Source organism: Citrus sinensis, chromosome 5, assembly GCF_022201045.2.
Source record: "Citrus sinensis cultivar Valencia sweet orange chromosome 5, DVS_A1.0, whole genome shotgun sequence".
Lineage (NCBI taxonomy): Eukaryota > Viridiplantae > Streptophyta > Magnoliopsida > Sapindales > Rutaceae > Citrus > Citrus sinensis.
In genome coordinates this window covers 23,865,058-23,882,995 of record NC_068560.1, presented here as the reverse complement: position 1 = coordinate 23,882,995, position 17,938 = coordinate 23,865,058, and the positions used below count along the sequence as shown (strand labels likewise).

General features: G+C 32.3%; 1 protein-coding gene across 7 annotated transcripts in view; it reads left to right on the top strand.

Annotated features, from left to right (window-relative positions):
* Positions 1-17,938, top strand: part of LOC102625791 (importin subunit alpha-1a-like) — a 170,404-nt gene that overhangs the window by 25,007 nt on the left and 127,459 nt on the right. The window lies entirely within an intron of this gene.

Below are 17,938 nucleotides of genomic sequence, written 5' to 3'. Positions count from 1 at the left end.
GAATTAATTTATCTTCAATTGTTTAAATAATTTGAATTAAAAAAGAATTTTATAATGAATTTACACACAGAGATAGCAGTTTTATAATGACAAAAAAAGTGTTGTAACATGCATGGAAGGACTTCTCGTACTGGAATTGATTCATTAAGCTTTATGATTATTAATAGAGTAAGTTTTACAGCCAATAAGTAAGTGCAATGAGTTGATCAAATTTAATGGTTCAAAACAATTGAATCAAGCTCAAACTACTGGCCCTAACAAGGATCTCAACTATTTGAGCATGCAGCCACGAACAATTCCTTACCTTCAAAGAGGATATATGAATTTTAAACAATTATAAAAAAAAATTTAAAAAATTAGTTTCAAATGTAGACATAATTACACTCAAAACATATACATTGGAGAAGTTAGAAATGAAGGAAAATTTAATGAATATATGTATGGTGCATTTGGTACATTGCACTTAATTAAACTAAATTATATTGGATTGAATATGTTGTATTAAGATACTTTAAATTTTAATACAATACTATGTTTGTTGTCATATCAACAACTTCTTATATTTTTATAATATTATGTACGTTAAATTAATGTTATAGTTTGTTATACTCTCAAGTATGTTAAATTATCTGATTTATTAATTAAAAAAAAAAAAATCGCCACCAGCAGCAGCTATCGGTGAAGTTTGGAGTGTTTTGAGAATTTTTGTCGAGAAAATATGGAAGAAAAAAAAAAGTTGGAAAATAGAAGCATTTCTAAATGTGCTTTTGGATAAGCTGATTAGTGCATGCTTTTGTATAAGCTAACTAGTGCATGTCATTACTAATGAACAGTAATGAAATTGATTACTCGGCTTTCACTCTTGTTTATGTGCTTCGGCTATTGTTATATTAAAAATATGTGATTTGTTTACACGCGGGTTTTGGAGAAGCATCTCCAGAGATTAAGGCAGCCAAATATCCCAATTTAACGGCATAATTTATTTTCTTTGTTTTACTTTTATCGATCATCCTTTATTCCTTTTATTCAAATAATTCATTCTCAAGATTTGGCTTATACTGTGAATATAATCTATATAATTAAATAATTGTAACATTACCTAAGAACCCGCCTAAAATTATGTAGATTAACCAACATATTACTCCAGTTTTGTTAAATATAAGTACAAATATTGCTAATATCTTAGATATATTCAATGTTTAATCTTATTGAAAAATCCAACTGGAGTGGTGAACCGAAGAAAAAGGCTAAATGTGTGTCTCTGCCCTTTGGAGGGGCATACTACTTGTGAGAATACTTTTTATATACTAAAAGGAGAATTTATTGCCACGTATCCATAATTACTATACACAAAAATATTAATAAAATTGGAGAAATGTGTATGGGCCATAGCTGGCCCATCAAGGTAAAGCTAGCTAGTAAATTTTTAAGTAAAAAATTTTAGTCTCAATTTAGACTAGGTTAAGAATAAATTCATTATATTAATTTATTTATAGTTCTTGTCTTCAAGGAACTTCCTTCTATAGAGTAAATAATAGATCGGATCCTCTTTTAATCCTCTTAAACTTTGAAAAATTTATTAATATGTGTTATTAATAAAATTAAATAGTTAATATTTTATTTTAATTAATGTTTACTTAAAAAAAACATCTAAACTCACATGTGACTCTTGTCGATTTTTTTTAGGCAAATTCTTTCCCTTGGGACACACATCCCACCTATAATAGTACAGCAGCTAAAGAATTTAATTGTTTCATAGTGGTTAAAGAATTCAAGATCACATTTATTTTTATTTTTCCCAAAACAGCAACTATAAAACCTAGAAAAACAACAAACAGCAGTTGCAAATTCAAAAAGACAATAGAACAGCAACTATAAACTCATAAAAATAGCTAAATAGCAGTAAAATTGTAGCAATAGAATTATATGCCCAGTAATAGCAGTTTATAAGTAGCAACACTAATTTAGTTAATTGAATTGCAACTTAAAGTGAAAACAACAATTATAGAACCCACAAAAACATCAAAGAAATGAAAATTTTGAAATTAAGGTGCAAACTTTGTTGTCAATCACTTTTCTCCAATTTGTGCTCATTTTTTTAAATAATTTGCTGGAAATCGGTGTCAAAATATAAATAATTAAGAGGAAAAGAATTTGTAAGAAAAAATTAACAAGAGTCACACATGAGTTTTGATGTCTATTTAGGTAAAAATTAATTAAAACAAAATCTTAGCCATTTAATTTCATTAATGACACATGTCAATAGATCCTTAAGGTTATGTTTGGGAGGTAGGATTAAGTATAGGATTGGACTTATTATTGGGATAAAATATTAATACCATGTTTGGCATGCTCACTTGTATTGGATTAATGAACTAAATTCAAATTTTAATCCTAAATTCATGGGATTGCTAATCCTAATTTTTATGTGGGTTTAGTTAGAACTAGATAATGTGAAAAAAAATATTTGTGTATTTATAATTTCTTCCATAATTTATTACACCATTTTATTTATAACTTAAAATTTATTTATTTATTGTTTTTAATTAAGCAATTTATTTTTTATTCATGATTTACTTAAATTTTATTAATTTATTTATTATTTGTTGACATGTATCATTAATGAAATTGAATGGCTAAGATTTTATTTTAATTAATTTTTTCTTATACAGACACCCAAACTCATGTGTGACTCTTGTCCAAATTATTTTCCCTCAAATTCTTTCCCTTTCAACACTAGGGATGGCAAAAATATCTTGATCTACAAATATCTGGAAAATCCCGATCTGCATATTAAAAAAAGTGGATCCAGATCCTAAGATTTAGGATTCGTGCGAATCCGAATCCTCATTATTTTTTAATTAAATTATTTATTAAATTAAAATTAAATGAAAAAATATATAAGTTAAATAAAAAAGATATTAGAATTAATTAAAAATATAGAAGTTAAATTACATTTAGAAATATATCAGAATTCGCATTTTCTTGTATAGATTTGTTGTGTTTTTATAATTTTATTCGTGGATTTGTTGTGATGCCAGACTTATATTTATGTTATTCTTGATATTTGATTTATATTGTGGTATTTTTATTTATGACTTAATGATATTGTATGTTATTCTAGGTATTGAATTGTTGATTGTTGAATTATGATTGGATTTTACTTGATATTATTAGGTAAATTATTAAATTATTAAATTTTAATTTATACGAATATTATCCACATTCGAATCCATGAAAAAAATGTGGATCCAGATATAGAAATATTAATAAGGATCTATCTAGATTTTACCATCCCTATTCAACACACATCCTGCCAGTAATAAAACAATAAAAAATGCAACGGTTAAAGAATTTAATTGTTTAATAGGAGTTGAAGAATTCAAGATCACATTTATTTTTATTTTTTCCCAAAACAGCCTAGAAAAACAACAAACGACAGTTGCAAACCCCAATAAGACAACAAAACAACAACTATAAACTCAGAATAGTTCATTGAATTGTAATTGAGAGTGAAAACAACAAATATAGAACCTACAAAAACAGCAAAGAAAGGAAATTTTTGAAATTAAGATGCACACCTTGTTGTCAATCACTTTTCTCCAATTTTTACCAAAATATAAAGAGTTGAGAGGAAAAGAATTTGACAAGAGACACGTGAGTATTGATGCCTATTTAGATAAAAATTAATTAACACAAATCTTATTTATTTAATTTCATCAATGACACATTAGATCCTTAAAAGTTTAGGAGGATTAGGAAATAAAATGACTAACGAATGATCTGGATCCAGTAATAATTGTTTAGAACAATGCTTTGTTGCATTAAAGGTTAAGATGAAATAATTTTTTTTTAAAATTAATTGGAACAATACTTTACTCTTTACACTTTTATAACTTTGTATAATCTCGCATACATATATGTCTTAATTTTTTGCAATTATATCTATCTCTTTTATCATTTTTTGTACATTGTATTTGACATAATTCATTAATTAATTATCTTACATTTTACTTTATATCACTTGCACTAACGATAAGTAAGTCAAAATAATAATTTTTACAATTATACCTTTATTAAGCTATCACTTTTTTTGTAGAAATAAAATTAAATTGGTTCTAACATTATGATTATAGAAAAAATTTAATGTATTAATTGATTAGAAGAATTTGGCATAATGACGAGAAAATAACCATAAAATTATATGATATTTCCATGTTAAGTAAAAAGTTAACAATATAATTTTATTTTTGTTGTTAATTTAGGGATAACAAAATTACCTACAAACCACCCAAACCCACCCGCCCAAACTCGTTCGCTACGGGTAATTTTGCGGATTGTGGACGAGTTTGATATTTCAAACTTAAATCTACTGCGGGTTGCGGGTGAGTTTGGTATTGAGAAAAAATCCGCTTGATACCAGTGCGGGTATCCACCAATCTGCATTCTTTATTTTAAGTATTTATATTGTTTTATTTTAATCACAAAAATTACATTAAAAAAATTTGATCATAATATATTTAAGTTAAAGTTTCTAATTCTTAAGCCTAACTTATCTCATTGCAACCAATATACAACAAGTTTTAAAAAAGTAGAAATTTTATAATTTTTATTACTAATATTTTATTTTACTTTAATTGATTTTGTTTGTTTTGCCTTAACAATAATTGTATAAAATCAACTTGTTGATATTATTGATAATACTTGTATATTGATTAAAAAATAAAGTAAGGTATTGATATTAGTGATGATGATTTGCCTATAATAGAAATATTTTGTATTAAATTAATATATTTTGTGTCTTTTTTTAATGTTAAAAATTTAATTTCTTATTTACATTAATAAAATTGGAATTGAATATTGTTTGCTGATTTTTTAGGCTATTATTATATATTTATAGTTTGAATTAATTGTTTAGGGAATGAAATATGGTGACTAGGATAAAGGTGTTTGCTCATACATTATCGTGCTCCCCTCAAAGTAAAAGTGAGCAAATAGTTGAGCAGATCATCTCGACCAGGATATTATTGGTCACCTTGACCAGAATAATATGTGGTGGCCTTGAGCGCATCACTTCGACCAGGATATTATTGGTCACGTCGACCAGAATAATATGTGGTGACCTCGAGCAGATAACCTCGACCAGGATGTTATTGGTCATCTCGACCAGAATAATATGTGGTGACCTCAAGCAGATCGCCTCGACCAGGATATTATTGGTCACCTCGACCAGAATAATATGTGGTGACCTCGAGCACATCACCTCGACCAGGATGTTATTGGTCACCTCGACCAGGATGTTATTGGTCACCTCGACCAGGATGTTATTGGTCACCTCGACCAGAATAATATGTGGTGACCTCGAGCAGATCACCTCGACCAGGATGTTATTGTCACCTCGACCAGGAAGTTACCAGAAAGCACGATTCAGTCAAAACATTTTCTCCGAAATATTAGGGACCATATTCTTAGTGGATGAAAACCGCTATAGTTTTCTATAAAAACCCTAGAAAAGGAAAGGAAAAGGGGGTTGTCTCTCTCTCTCTCTCTCTCTCTCTCTCTCTCTCGAAGCAACTGAACTCATTAGACATTTTTCTCTCTCTACCACTGAGGAATTTCTCTTTCGCCTGTGATTTCTTTGAGATTGGTTATTTTGAATTCTTTTCCTTTAAATTTACTTAAAAGCTTTTTGTTTAAAGCAATCATAATTAAGCCATATGAATTGTGGTATGAGTTTTTCAAAGTAAGACCCGAATCGCTGACTTGAGCGTCGGAGGGTTCTCGCCGGAAAAACTTCCGGCACCTCCTGACTGTTGGTTGTGTTCACAGGCTCACAGGTTATCTGCTCATGGATCGTCTACTCATGAGTTATCTGCTAATGGATAGTAGGCTCACGGGTTCTCTGCTCGTGGATTATCTGCTCATGGATCGTCTGCTCATGGATCGTCTACTCATGAGTTATCTGCTAATGGATAGTCTGCTCACGGGTTCTCTGCTCGTGGATCGTCTGTTCATGGATCGTCTGCTTATGGGTTGTTTGCTCACAAAACATCTGCTCATTGGTACTAACTAATCAGCAGTTTCCTACCAAACAAATTTAATGATGATGCAGGGATCTGAGATCTGACCAACTCATCCGGATTTCGGCATCAACATTTGGCGCCGTCTGTGGGGACCGGTACGAGAAGCCAATTTTTTGTCTCTACCAATTTTCATCTAGTCGAAGCAAATCAGAATGTTACAGTGCATAAATGGATGAGCTTGCTGAAACAAGAAAGCAAAAACCTTAAATGAGAGCATATTGAAGGCACACGTTTGTAGAAATCAGAACAGGTCAGAAGTTAAATTTTTAGTTACAAGTAATTTTTTCATAAAAATTTGATTATTTCTCTAAATCCTGCTACGTGAGATGAGGATGCCTTATATTCATTAAATTGATTGTACTCATATTAGGGCTGACGGTATAACTTAGTTAACTTGATTTCTCGAAAGTTACTCAATATGAGAATGATTTAAGAAATGAGAGCTAGGCTAACGTTGAGAAGCCAAGCGTGCCAGGATCTACTCGACCAAGCGAAGGCGAGCAGACTCCCAAGCATTGAAAAGTTTCTAAGGCATGCAAAGGCTCACCAAAGTCTCAAAGCCTATTTTATGGCGAGACCAGAAGCCAAGCGTGCCAGGATCTGCTCGACCAAGCGAAGGCGAGCAGACTCCCAAGCATTGAAAAGTTTCTAAGGCATGCAAAGGCTCACCAAAGTCTCAAAGCCTGTTTTATGGCGAGACCAGAAGCCAAGCGTGCCAGGATCTGCTCGACCACGCGAAGGCGAGCAGAATCCCAAGCATTGAAGAATTTACTAAGGCATGCAAAGGCTCACAAAGTCTCAAAGCCTGTTTATGGCGAGACCAGAAGACAAGCGTGCCAGGATCTGCTCGACCACGCGAAGGCGAGCAGAATCCCAAGCATTGAAGAATTTACTAAGGCATGCAAAGGCTCACAAAGTCTCAAAGCCTGTTTATGGCGAGACCGGAAGCCAAGCGTGCCAGGAACTGCTCGACCACACGAAGGCAAGCAGAATCCCAAGTATTGAAGAATTTACTAAGGCATGCAAAGGCTCACAAAGTCTCAAAGCCTGTTTTATGGCGAGACCAGAAGCCAAATGTGCCAGGGTCTGCTCGACCACGCGAAGGCGAGCAGAATCCCAAGCATTGAAGAATTTACTAAGGCATGCAAAGGCTCACAAAGTCTCAAAGCCTGTTTATGGCGAGACCGGAAGCCAAGCGTGCCAGGAACTGCTCGACCACGCGACGGCGAGCAGAATCCCAAGTATTGAAGAATTTACTAAGGCATGCAAAGGCTCACCAAGTCTCAAAGCCTGTTTTATGGCGAGACCAGAAGCCAAGCGTGCCAGGATCTGCTCAACCAAGCGAAGACGTGCAGACTACAAAAGTTCCAAAAATTCTTAAGGCATGCAAAGGCTCACCAAGTCTCAAAGCCTGTTTTATAGCGAGACCAGAAGCCAAGCGTGCCAGGATCTGCTCGACCAAGCGAAGGCGAGCAGACCCTCAAGTGTTATAAAAATTCTTAAGGCGTGCAAAGGTTCCAAAGTCTCAAAGCCTATTTTATGGCGAGACAGGAAGCCAAGCATGTCAGGATCTGCTCAACCAAGCGAAGCGAGCAAACCACCAAAGTTTCCAGTCTTGATTCGTTTCACTCTCAACACTAGAAACTGGAGGACTGGTGTTTAGGGAATGAAATATGGTGACTAGGATAAAGGTGTTTGCTCATACATTATCGTGCTCCCCTCAAAGTAAAAGTGAGCAAATAGTTGAGCAGATCATCTCGACCAGGATATTATTGGTCACCTTGACCAGAATAATATGTGGTGGCCTTGAGCGCATCACTTCGACCAGGATATTATTGGTCACGTCGACCAGAATAATATGTGGTGACCTCGAGCAGATAACCTCGACCAGGATGTTATTGGTCATCTCGACCAGAATAATATGTGGTGACCTCAAGCAGATCGCCTCGACCAGGATATTATTGGTCACTTCGACCAGAATAATATGTGTGACCTCGAGCACATCACCTCGACCAGGATGTTATTGGTCACCTCGACCAGAATAATATGTGGTGACCTCGAGCAGATCACCTCGACCAGGATGTTATTGTCACCTCGACCAGGAAGTTACCAGAAAGCACGATTCAGTCAAAACATTTTCTCCGAAATATTAGGGACCATATTCTTAGTGGATGAAAACCGCTATAGTTTTCTATAAAAACCCTAGAAAAGGAAAGGAAAAGGGGGTTGTCTCTCTCTCTCTCTCTCTCTCTCTCTCTCTCTCGAAGCAACTGAACTCATTAGACATTTTTCTCTCTCTACCACTGAGGAATTTCTCTTTCGCCTGTGATTTCTTTGAGATTGGTTATTTTGAATTCTTTTCCTTTAAATTTACTTAAAAGCTTTTTGTTTAAAGCAATCATAATTAAGCCATATGAATTGTGGTATGAGTTTTTCAAAGTAAGACCCGAATCGCTGACTTGAGCGTCGGAGGGTTCTCGCCGGAAAAACTTCCGGCACCTCCTGACTGTTGGTTGTGTTCACAGGCTCACAGGTTATCTGCTCATGGATCGTCTACTCATGAGTTATCTGCTAATGGATAGTAGGCTCACGGGTTCTCTGCTCGTGGATTATCTGCTCATGGATCGTCTGCTCATGGATCGTCTACTCATGAGTTATCTGCTAATGGATAGTCTGCTCACGGGTTCTCTGCTCGTGGATCGTCTGTTCATGGATCGTCTGCTTATGGGTTGTTTGCTCACAAAACATCTGCTCATTGGTACTAACTAATCAGCAGTTTCCTACCAAACAAATTTAATGATGATGCAGGGATCTGAGATCTGACCAACTCATCCGGATTTCGGCATCAACATTTGGCGCCGTCTGTGGGGACCGGTACGAGAAGCCAATTTTTTGTCTCTACCAATTTTCATCTAGTCGAAGCAAATCAGAATGTTACAGTGCATAAATGGATGAGCTTGCTGAAACAAGAAAGCAAAAACCTTAAATGAGAGCATATTGAAGGCACACGTTTGTAGAAATCAGAACAGGTCAGAAGTTAAATTTTTAGTTACAAGTAATTTTTTCATAAAAATTTGATTATTTCTCTAAATCCTGCTACGTGAGATGAGGATGCCTTATATTCATTAAATTGATTGTACTCATATTAGGGCTGACGGTATAACTTAGTTAACTTGATTTCTCGAAAGTTACTCAATATGAGAATGATTTAAGAAATGAGAGCTAGGCTAACGTTGAGAAGCCAAGCGTGCCAGGATCTACTCGACCAAGCGAAGGCGAGCAGACTCCCAAGCATTGAAAAGTTTCTAAGGCATGCAAAGGCTCACCAAAGTCTCAAAGCCTATTTTATGGCGAGACCAGAAGCCAAGCGTGCCAGGATCTGCTCGACCAAGCGAAGGCGAGCAGACTCCCAAGCATTGAAAAGTTTCTAAGGCATGCAAAGGCTCACCAAAGTCTCAAAGCCTGTTTTATGGCGAGACCAGAAGCCAAGCGTGCCAGGATCTGCTCGACCACGCGAAGGCGAGCAGAATCCCAAGCATTGAAGAATTTACTAAGGCATGCAAAGGCTCACAAAGTCTCAAAGCCTGTTTATGGCGAGACCAGAAGACAAGCGTGCCAGGATCTGCTCGACCACGCGAAGGCGAGCAGAATCCCAAGCATTGAAGAATTTACTAAGGCATGCAAAGGCTCACAAAGTCTCAAAGCCTGTTTATGGCGAGACCGGAAGCCAAGCGTGCCAGGAACTGCTCGACCACACGAAGGCAAGCAGAATCCCAAGTATTGAAGAATTTACTAAGGCATGCAAAGGCTCACAAAGTCTCAAAGCCTGTTTTATGGCGAGACCAGAAGCCAAATGTGCCAGGGTCTGCTCGACCACGCGAAGGCGAGCAGAATCCCAAGCATTGAAGAATTTACTAAGGCATGCAAAGGCTCACAAAGTCTCAAAGCCTGTTTATGGCGAGACCGGAAGCCAAGCGTGCCAGGAACTGCTCGACCACGCGACGGCGAGCAGAATCCCAAGTATTGAAGAATTTACTAAGGCATGCAAAGGCTCACCAAGTCTCAAAGCCTGTTTTATGGCGAGACCAGAAGCCAAGCGTGCCAGGATCTGCTCAACCAAGCGAAGACGTGCAGACTACAAAAGTTCCAAAAATTCTTAAGGCATGCAAAGGCTCACCAAGTCTCAAAGCCTGTTTTATAGCGAGACCAGAAGCCAAGCGTGCCAGGATCTGCTCGACCAAGCGAAGGCGAGCAGACCCTCAAGTGTTATAAAAATTCTTAAGGCGTGCAAAGGTTCCAAAGTCTCAAAGCCTATTTTATGGCGAGACAGGAAGCCAAGCATGTCAGGATCTGCTCAACCAAGCGAAGCGAGCAAACCACCAAAGTTTCCAGTCTTGATTCGTTTCACTCTCAACACTAGAAACTGGAGGACTGGTGTTTAGGGAATGAAATATGGTGACTAGGATAAAGGTGCTTGCTCATACATTATCGTGCTCCCCTCAAAGTAAAAGTGAGCAAATAGTTGAGCAGATCATCTCGACCAGGATATTATTGGTCACCTTGACCAGAATAATATGTGGTGGCCTTGAGCGCATCACTTCGACCAGGATATTATTGGTCACGTCGACCAGAATAATATGTGGTGACCTCGAGCAGATAACCTCGACCAGGATGTTATTGGTCATCTCGACCAGAATAATATGTGGTGACCTCAAGCAGATCGCCTCGACCAGGATATTATTGGTCACTTCGACCAGAATAATATGTGTGACCTCGAGCACATCACCTCGACCAGGATGTTATTGGTCACCTCGACCAGAATAATATGTGGTGACCTCGAGCAGATCACCTCGACCAGGATGTTATTGTCACCTCGACCAGGAAGTTACCAGAAAGCACGATTCAGTCAAAACATTTTCTCCGAAATATTAGGGATCATATTCTTAGTGGATGAAAACCGCTATAGTTTTCTATAAAAACCCTAGAAAAGGAAAGGAAAAGGGGGCTGTCTCTCTCTCTCTCTCGAAGCAACTGAACTCATTAGACATTTTTCTCTCTCTACCACTGAGGAATTTCTCTTTCGCCTGTGATTTCTTTGAGATTGGTTATTTTGAATTCTTTTCCTTTAAATTTACTTAAAAGCTTTTTGTTTAAAGCAATCATAATTAAGCCATATGAATTGTGGTATGAGTTTTTCAAAGTAAGACCCGAATCGCTGACTTGAGCGTCGGAGGGTTCTCGCCGGAAAAACTTCCGGCACCTCCTGACTGTTGGTTGTGTTCACAGGCTCACAGGTTATCTGCTCATGGATCGTCTACTCATGAGTTATCTGCTAATGGATAGTAGGCTCACGGGTTCTCTGCTCGTGGATTATCTGCTCATGGATCGTCTGCTCATGGATCGTCTACTCATGAGTTATCTGTTAATTTTTTGTACATAATTAAAAGTATTTTTTTATATTTTTTATTTTAAATAAGAAAATTTGTAAAAAATTGCTGCTGGTTATGGGTGTGTTTGGTAATTTTTAAAACTTATAGTAGACAGATTTTTCAAAAAAATAAAAACCTACAGGCAAGTTTAATAATTTAAATTTCTTATGAGGGCAGATTAGGCAATAACAAACCGGCGGGGGGTGCATTTACTTTTATATTTTGCATATTCCTTTTGGAATATGATGATTAAAGGCCCATTGATTTCTTTTCTTTTGCATTTACTTTTGATAAAAGGAAATTCACATTGAATTAGATGTTTGAAAGTGAGGTGAATAATTAGGAAAAAAAAAGAAAGAAAAAAGACAATTGCTGTAAAATTAATAGTCAGTTGAGCATTTCACACTCAATATTTTGTCATTTTTAGTTGATTGAGACGATAAAGACTTGAGGGTGTGGTCCACCGCGTATTGAAATATCTTTTAAAATGTCTTGAAATTAATTATTTTTTTTATATTTTAAAATAAGAGATTTTTTTCTCTATTAAAGTTATTATATATATTACTTACTACCTTACAATTTTCATTACATCTAAAAATTCTCCTAGTAATAAAAATTTAAAGAAAAAGTGAATAAATGAGTCATTTACTTAATAATTCATCTTGAGAATATAAAATATACATTTATTATGAGAAAAACATTTAAAAATAAGAAAAATATTTTTATTTTCAATTTTTATTCACACCAATTTTTTTTATTTTTAGTATTTTATTTTTTATTGATATGATTTAATTAATTTATAATAAATATGAATAAAAATGTACTTACAAACAAGAATAAAGTTATTAGTTATTATACAAATAATAAGGAGTTAGTGGTATATTTATTAATTTTGAGTAGATGCGAGACCGACATTCTCTAATTATCTATTATAAGTTTCTTGAAGTTACAATATTAAACAATCTAATACATTTTTTTTGGAAGGCAAATCAATCTATTGTGTTAAAAGAAAAAAGAAAAAAGTGAAAAATTAATGAATTCTAACAGTAATTTTGAAATAAAAACTTTGATAGTTAACAAAATATTTATGGACCTAAATCATTGATCTTTAAATTTAATAATAGATAACGCGGATGAGTTGGCAACTTAAAAATAAAAGAATAATAACTTTAATTTTAAAGATGATAAGGCAAGCAATAGTTAAGGCTCTGCATCTGCTTTTCACTTCACAATATCTCTACAAAAGAAATGCCAAAATATATGAATGACCCACGCTACAGATGTTTGTCTCGTTTAATTTTTTTTCTTTATATTTTCTTTTGAAAAAAGCGAATTCAGATTGAACCGCATGTTTGAAACTTAAATGAATACTGTTCATTTACACTTTTTCTTTTTCTCTTCCTTCTCCGTTAACTTTTAAGAATTTTCCTACATTACTAATTTTTTAATATAAAAATAAGTAATAGAATAATAAAATTTAATGGGTCAATCAAAGAATTTTACCTAATTATAAATTATATTAAATTTAAGTTATGGACACCCACCCTAACTTTAGATTTTGTAAATAAAAGCACATGTGGGTGTCCTAACTTTCGGCGCTTGGGCCTTGGATACTTTGCTGGATGAGTTGGATAATTTTTCAAAACAATTAAAAAAAAAGAAAAGAAAATCCAATTGCCGTGAAATTAGCGATCAGTTGAGCCCTTCACGGTAGCGATGGCAATGGGGAGGGGAAAGGAGGGGAGGAGAGGGACCAATTTTTCCGTATTCATCCTCGATATTTTACGTATGTTTCTATTCATGTCCTCTCCCTGTCTCCGTCATAATTATTTGAGAGAATTTTCATTCTCTCCCCGAATAATAACAAGGAATCTCCGAGTGTTTTCGATTGTCGAATAATTAATACATTTTTTTTATTTTGAGTTAATCTTATTAAAATAAAAAATTTAAATAAAAGTAAAATTTAAAATATATCTTATATTAATATCCATTACAAAAGTCACATACATTAAATTAGTAAGTAACGCAGCATACAAGGGATATAAACTTCTTTTACAAATTACTGTGAACAAATTAATAGTCTAATACAAAATTGTTACAAATAAAATCAAATTTAGATTCAAAATTATTTTTTTTCAATGGTGGCGTTGACATTTTATAAATGTGAACTATTCCCTTTACAACAATAGTTAAGTCGGAGCAAATCAAGAGCAACTATTAGATTAGATATTAAAATTGTGATTCACTGTGGGCAATTATAACATCTAAAAATAAATAAAAAATAGATTTAAGTTTAAAAAATTAAATGAATATTAAAATTAAAACAAAATTTTTGGGCTAATAGAATCTACCCGGTCTTTTTAATGTCCAAAATAAAAATTTAGGACTTTAATTTGTTAATTAGGCCTAAAAGTTTAATAATATAAATATTTTTATATTTGTTATTTTTACCAATATTTATAATTTTATAATTCAAATTTTATTATTTATTTATTAGTAATTTTAAAAAGTTAAAATTAAAATGGGGATTTCATCTCATCCCCGTTCCCTCTTCCCTCCTTGAATAAGAAATTGGGTAAAAAAATTTCTCCGTCCCTTCCTCAAAAAAGAATTGGGTATGAAATTATCTCCACACCCTCTCCGAATAGGGAAAATTCCCGAGAGTACCCGTTTTCGTGGGAATTTTTGTCATCCCTACTTCACGGTCAATATCCAAAAATCTTCTTAATAACAAAAATAAAAAAATGAGTTAATGAATTATTTACTTGATAATTTATTTGAGAATATAAAAAAATATTTATTATAATAAAAATATTAAAAATATATAAGAAAAATATCTTATTATTAATTTTTTATTCACATCGAAACAAATATTTTCTCATTTTTATTGCTTAAATTTTTTATTTAATTTTCATTGATATAATTTAATTAATTTATAATAAATACGAATAAAAATGTATTTTAAAATAAGGATAATACTATAAGAATTATGATTATGATGTGAGGAGAATCATTAGTTATTATTAAAGTAGTAACAATGCATTTTTTAATCGGTAATTGGAATTGGCTGGAATCAGAATCAGCTGAAATTGAAATAGATTAAAATAAAAATGAAAAATAGAAATCAAAATAAATTATTTACTTTAGCTGTAATAATCAAAATCAAAATGACTTGTATTGTTATTAATATGTTTACTTTGTCTTGAAATAAGAAATGAATTGTTAGAAGTTATTAAAATGACTTTAATTGATTATTGTCGTTGTTTGTTATAATAATTGTGATTATTATTATTCAAAATAATTATTTAATAATAATAATAATAATAATATAATAGGATAGTAATAATAATAAGCAGAAAAACAACAACAATAATATTAATGATTATTATTGTTGCTGTTAAAATTATAGTTTTTATTTTCATTATTATTATTATTATTAATTTTATTATCATGTATTATCATCATCATCAACAACTACTACAAAAATAAGAATAATAACCATAATAATAATATAATAATATTTTAATTAAGGACAAAAATAAACTTATAAAATTTTCGTGAGGTAAAATTGGAAGTTTAAGAAATGAGAACTTGATTTCCAACACTGTCCATAAGAAATTAAATTCTTATTTTTTAATTCTAAAAATATATAGGTTTCATATATTTTATTTTTATTAAATAAAAACCATCAATCATTCTCATTATAAATTTAAATTTCTTAATACAAAGAGTAATTTATTAATTTTAATAAGGGAAGACTAACAACCTCTTTATAATTTTGGTGGGTTATATAATACAACTTTTTTTAAAAAATGTGAGAGATGGGAGTAATGTTGTCACGATTAATTATAGCCATCTTGGAAAGCAAGTTGAAGGGTCTTACAAGTCGGAAGGTGCCATTATTTGCACTCTGTGTGTGTTTGGTGCATGTGATTATGGTGTATTATAATACTGTTCACATTAAAATAATAATAAATTCATATTTAGAACAAACTTACAAGGGATTGGGGTGGGAGGCTAATGCGTCAACTGACGCATTAGCTAATCCCGAGTTCCCAACTGTGAGTCGGGAAAAGCTAATGCATCAGTTGACGCATTAGCTTTGTTTTTTTTTTTTCTTTTGCTTTTAACTTTTGCTTTTTGCTTTATTATTATTATAATACTAAAATAATAAATAAATATAGTTTTTAATTTAATATAATATTTTTATTTTATTTGTTTTTACATTATAATTATTAATATAAATTAATAAATAAATAATTTATCATTCAATAATAGTATTTTTTTATTTTTACATTATAATTTATTAATAAATTTATAACTTATTATAATTAATAAAAATATTTAAATATAAATAAATTTAAATAATATTAATTTAAAATTAATAATAATATAAATAATAACATAAAATATTAATACAATTTAAATATATTAATATAATATAATATTTAATTTAAATTAATTAAAAAATAATACAGTACAGTTTAGCACCAAATATTATAAAACATTATTATAATATAGTATTAATACAATACAACATAATACAATACACCAACATTAAAATAATATAATACAACATAATACAATACGCACCCTTTTTTCATTACTTGCTTTTAAGGAACATAATTTTGTTTCATTATTTGCACTTTTTTCCTTTTTTCCTTTTTCAAAGGGCAATGCAGATTCAATGAGGATCACAACTTTGAAAATTTGGTGATCAATTAGTCTGTTCACACTCAATAATAATTTGTCTTTACACTATTGTAGGGTACTTGTGGGACCCAGCTCTTGACGGACGTAATCTTTAAAGATCCCTCAATAATTTACTGTGAAAATACACCCTTACCCTTTCCTTAATTTCTCTAGATCAAGAAACCCTTAATTTTCTTAACTTCAATCTTCTGAACTCAGCATCACTACTAATTCGCATCTGCTTTGTTGTAATCTCCACTATTTAAAAGAGATCAAACAAACTATACAACATATATGGTTAAAAAATATTTAGTTAATTCTTAAGACATAATATATTGAAAAATAGCGTTTGTAGATAAAAAAAAAATTATTATCATGCCTATTGATCGAGCCTATATTAGTTAGTAATGATACTCCTTTGATAACGAATGATGCCAAGCCATGGTATCAACTCACTCGGAGATCAGATTGGTTTAATCTGTGAGGGAAGAGGGACATTTTAGTATACATAGCTTAAGGGTCTACTGTGCTGATTAAGAAGTTTAAGCCAATACTTTAGTATTTACTAGAGAAGAAGTATGAGTCTTCAGTCTTCACTATAAAGAAGAAATATGGAAACATAATAAAATATAGGGTTTCGCAATTTTGTAACAATAAAGTATAGGATATAATATTTGTTATACTAAGTTATTATTTCCCAACAACTTAAAGATTATTTTAATTTAAAACTTTGACTTAAAATTTTCACACAAATTTATAATCATTGATCTTCAAATTCAATAAAAGAAAATGAGTTGGCAACTTAAAAAATAAAAGAATAATTTAAGAGATGATAAGGCAAATAATGGTAAAAGTTCTGTTTTTTTCTTTTTTTTAACTTCGAAATATACCATATCTATCTTGTTTACCATCACAAGTAATCGTATACATTAACAAATAATCGCAATTTATTTTTTGAATTAGTGATGTGTATCGTATATTCAAAGGTCATCAGTAATTTAAAAAATAAATAAATATTTACATCAAATATTTATTGAAATTAATTACATTTATTTTATGATTTCTATTTGTTAATCCAACGGACAAGGGTTACCGGCCTTAAAGCTATAAGGCATGGGCTAAGATGATTAGTTCCAAAAGACATGACCCACAAATAAACAGTAAAAGAAGCCACAAACAATAATTCAGCGAAAGTTCAATTATTCCTTCGCTATTGACATCAATTTTCAATATCAGTCTTTCCTTGCATTCATTCATTTTCAATCAACAACCGCTTTCGTTACTTCCGTCTGTCGATCACAAACACACTTTGCTTCTGTTTATTGCGTTCATTGTTGTTCTGTTATTCAGCATCTGCCATCAACTCTTTTGAATTTTCCATCTTCTGATCTCAACAATACTTGGCCTCTGTTTGTTGTAATCTTAAGTCTTGTTATTTGGTTTTCCTCTGTTCTCTTTCTAGTTGTGTCCAGCTGTGCCGCTGTCTCTGTTTTATTCTCCATCCACTCTTTGTATTTTTTTGCCTTTTTATTTTGTTCCATCTTGTTGTGGTCACTTGTGTTCAATCACTCAGTGTGCTTCCTAAATAGTCAATTGTTTTTCAAAAATTCAGAAAAAGAGAGTTAGAGAGACAAAGGACAAAGGATTGAAGATGGCTGAAATCATTCTTACTATTGTTGTAGAAGTTGTAAAGTGCTTGGCTCCTCCCGCATATCGCCGAATTTGCTATTTGCG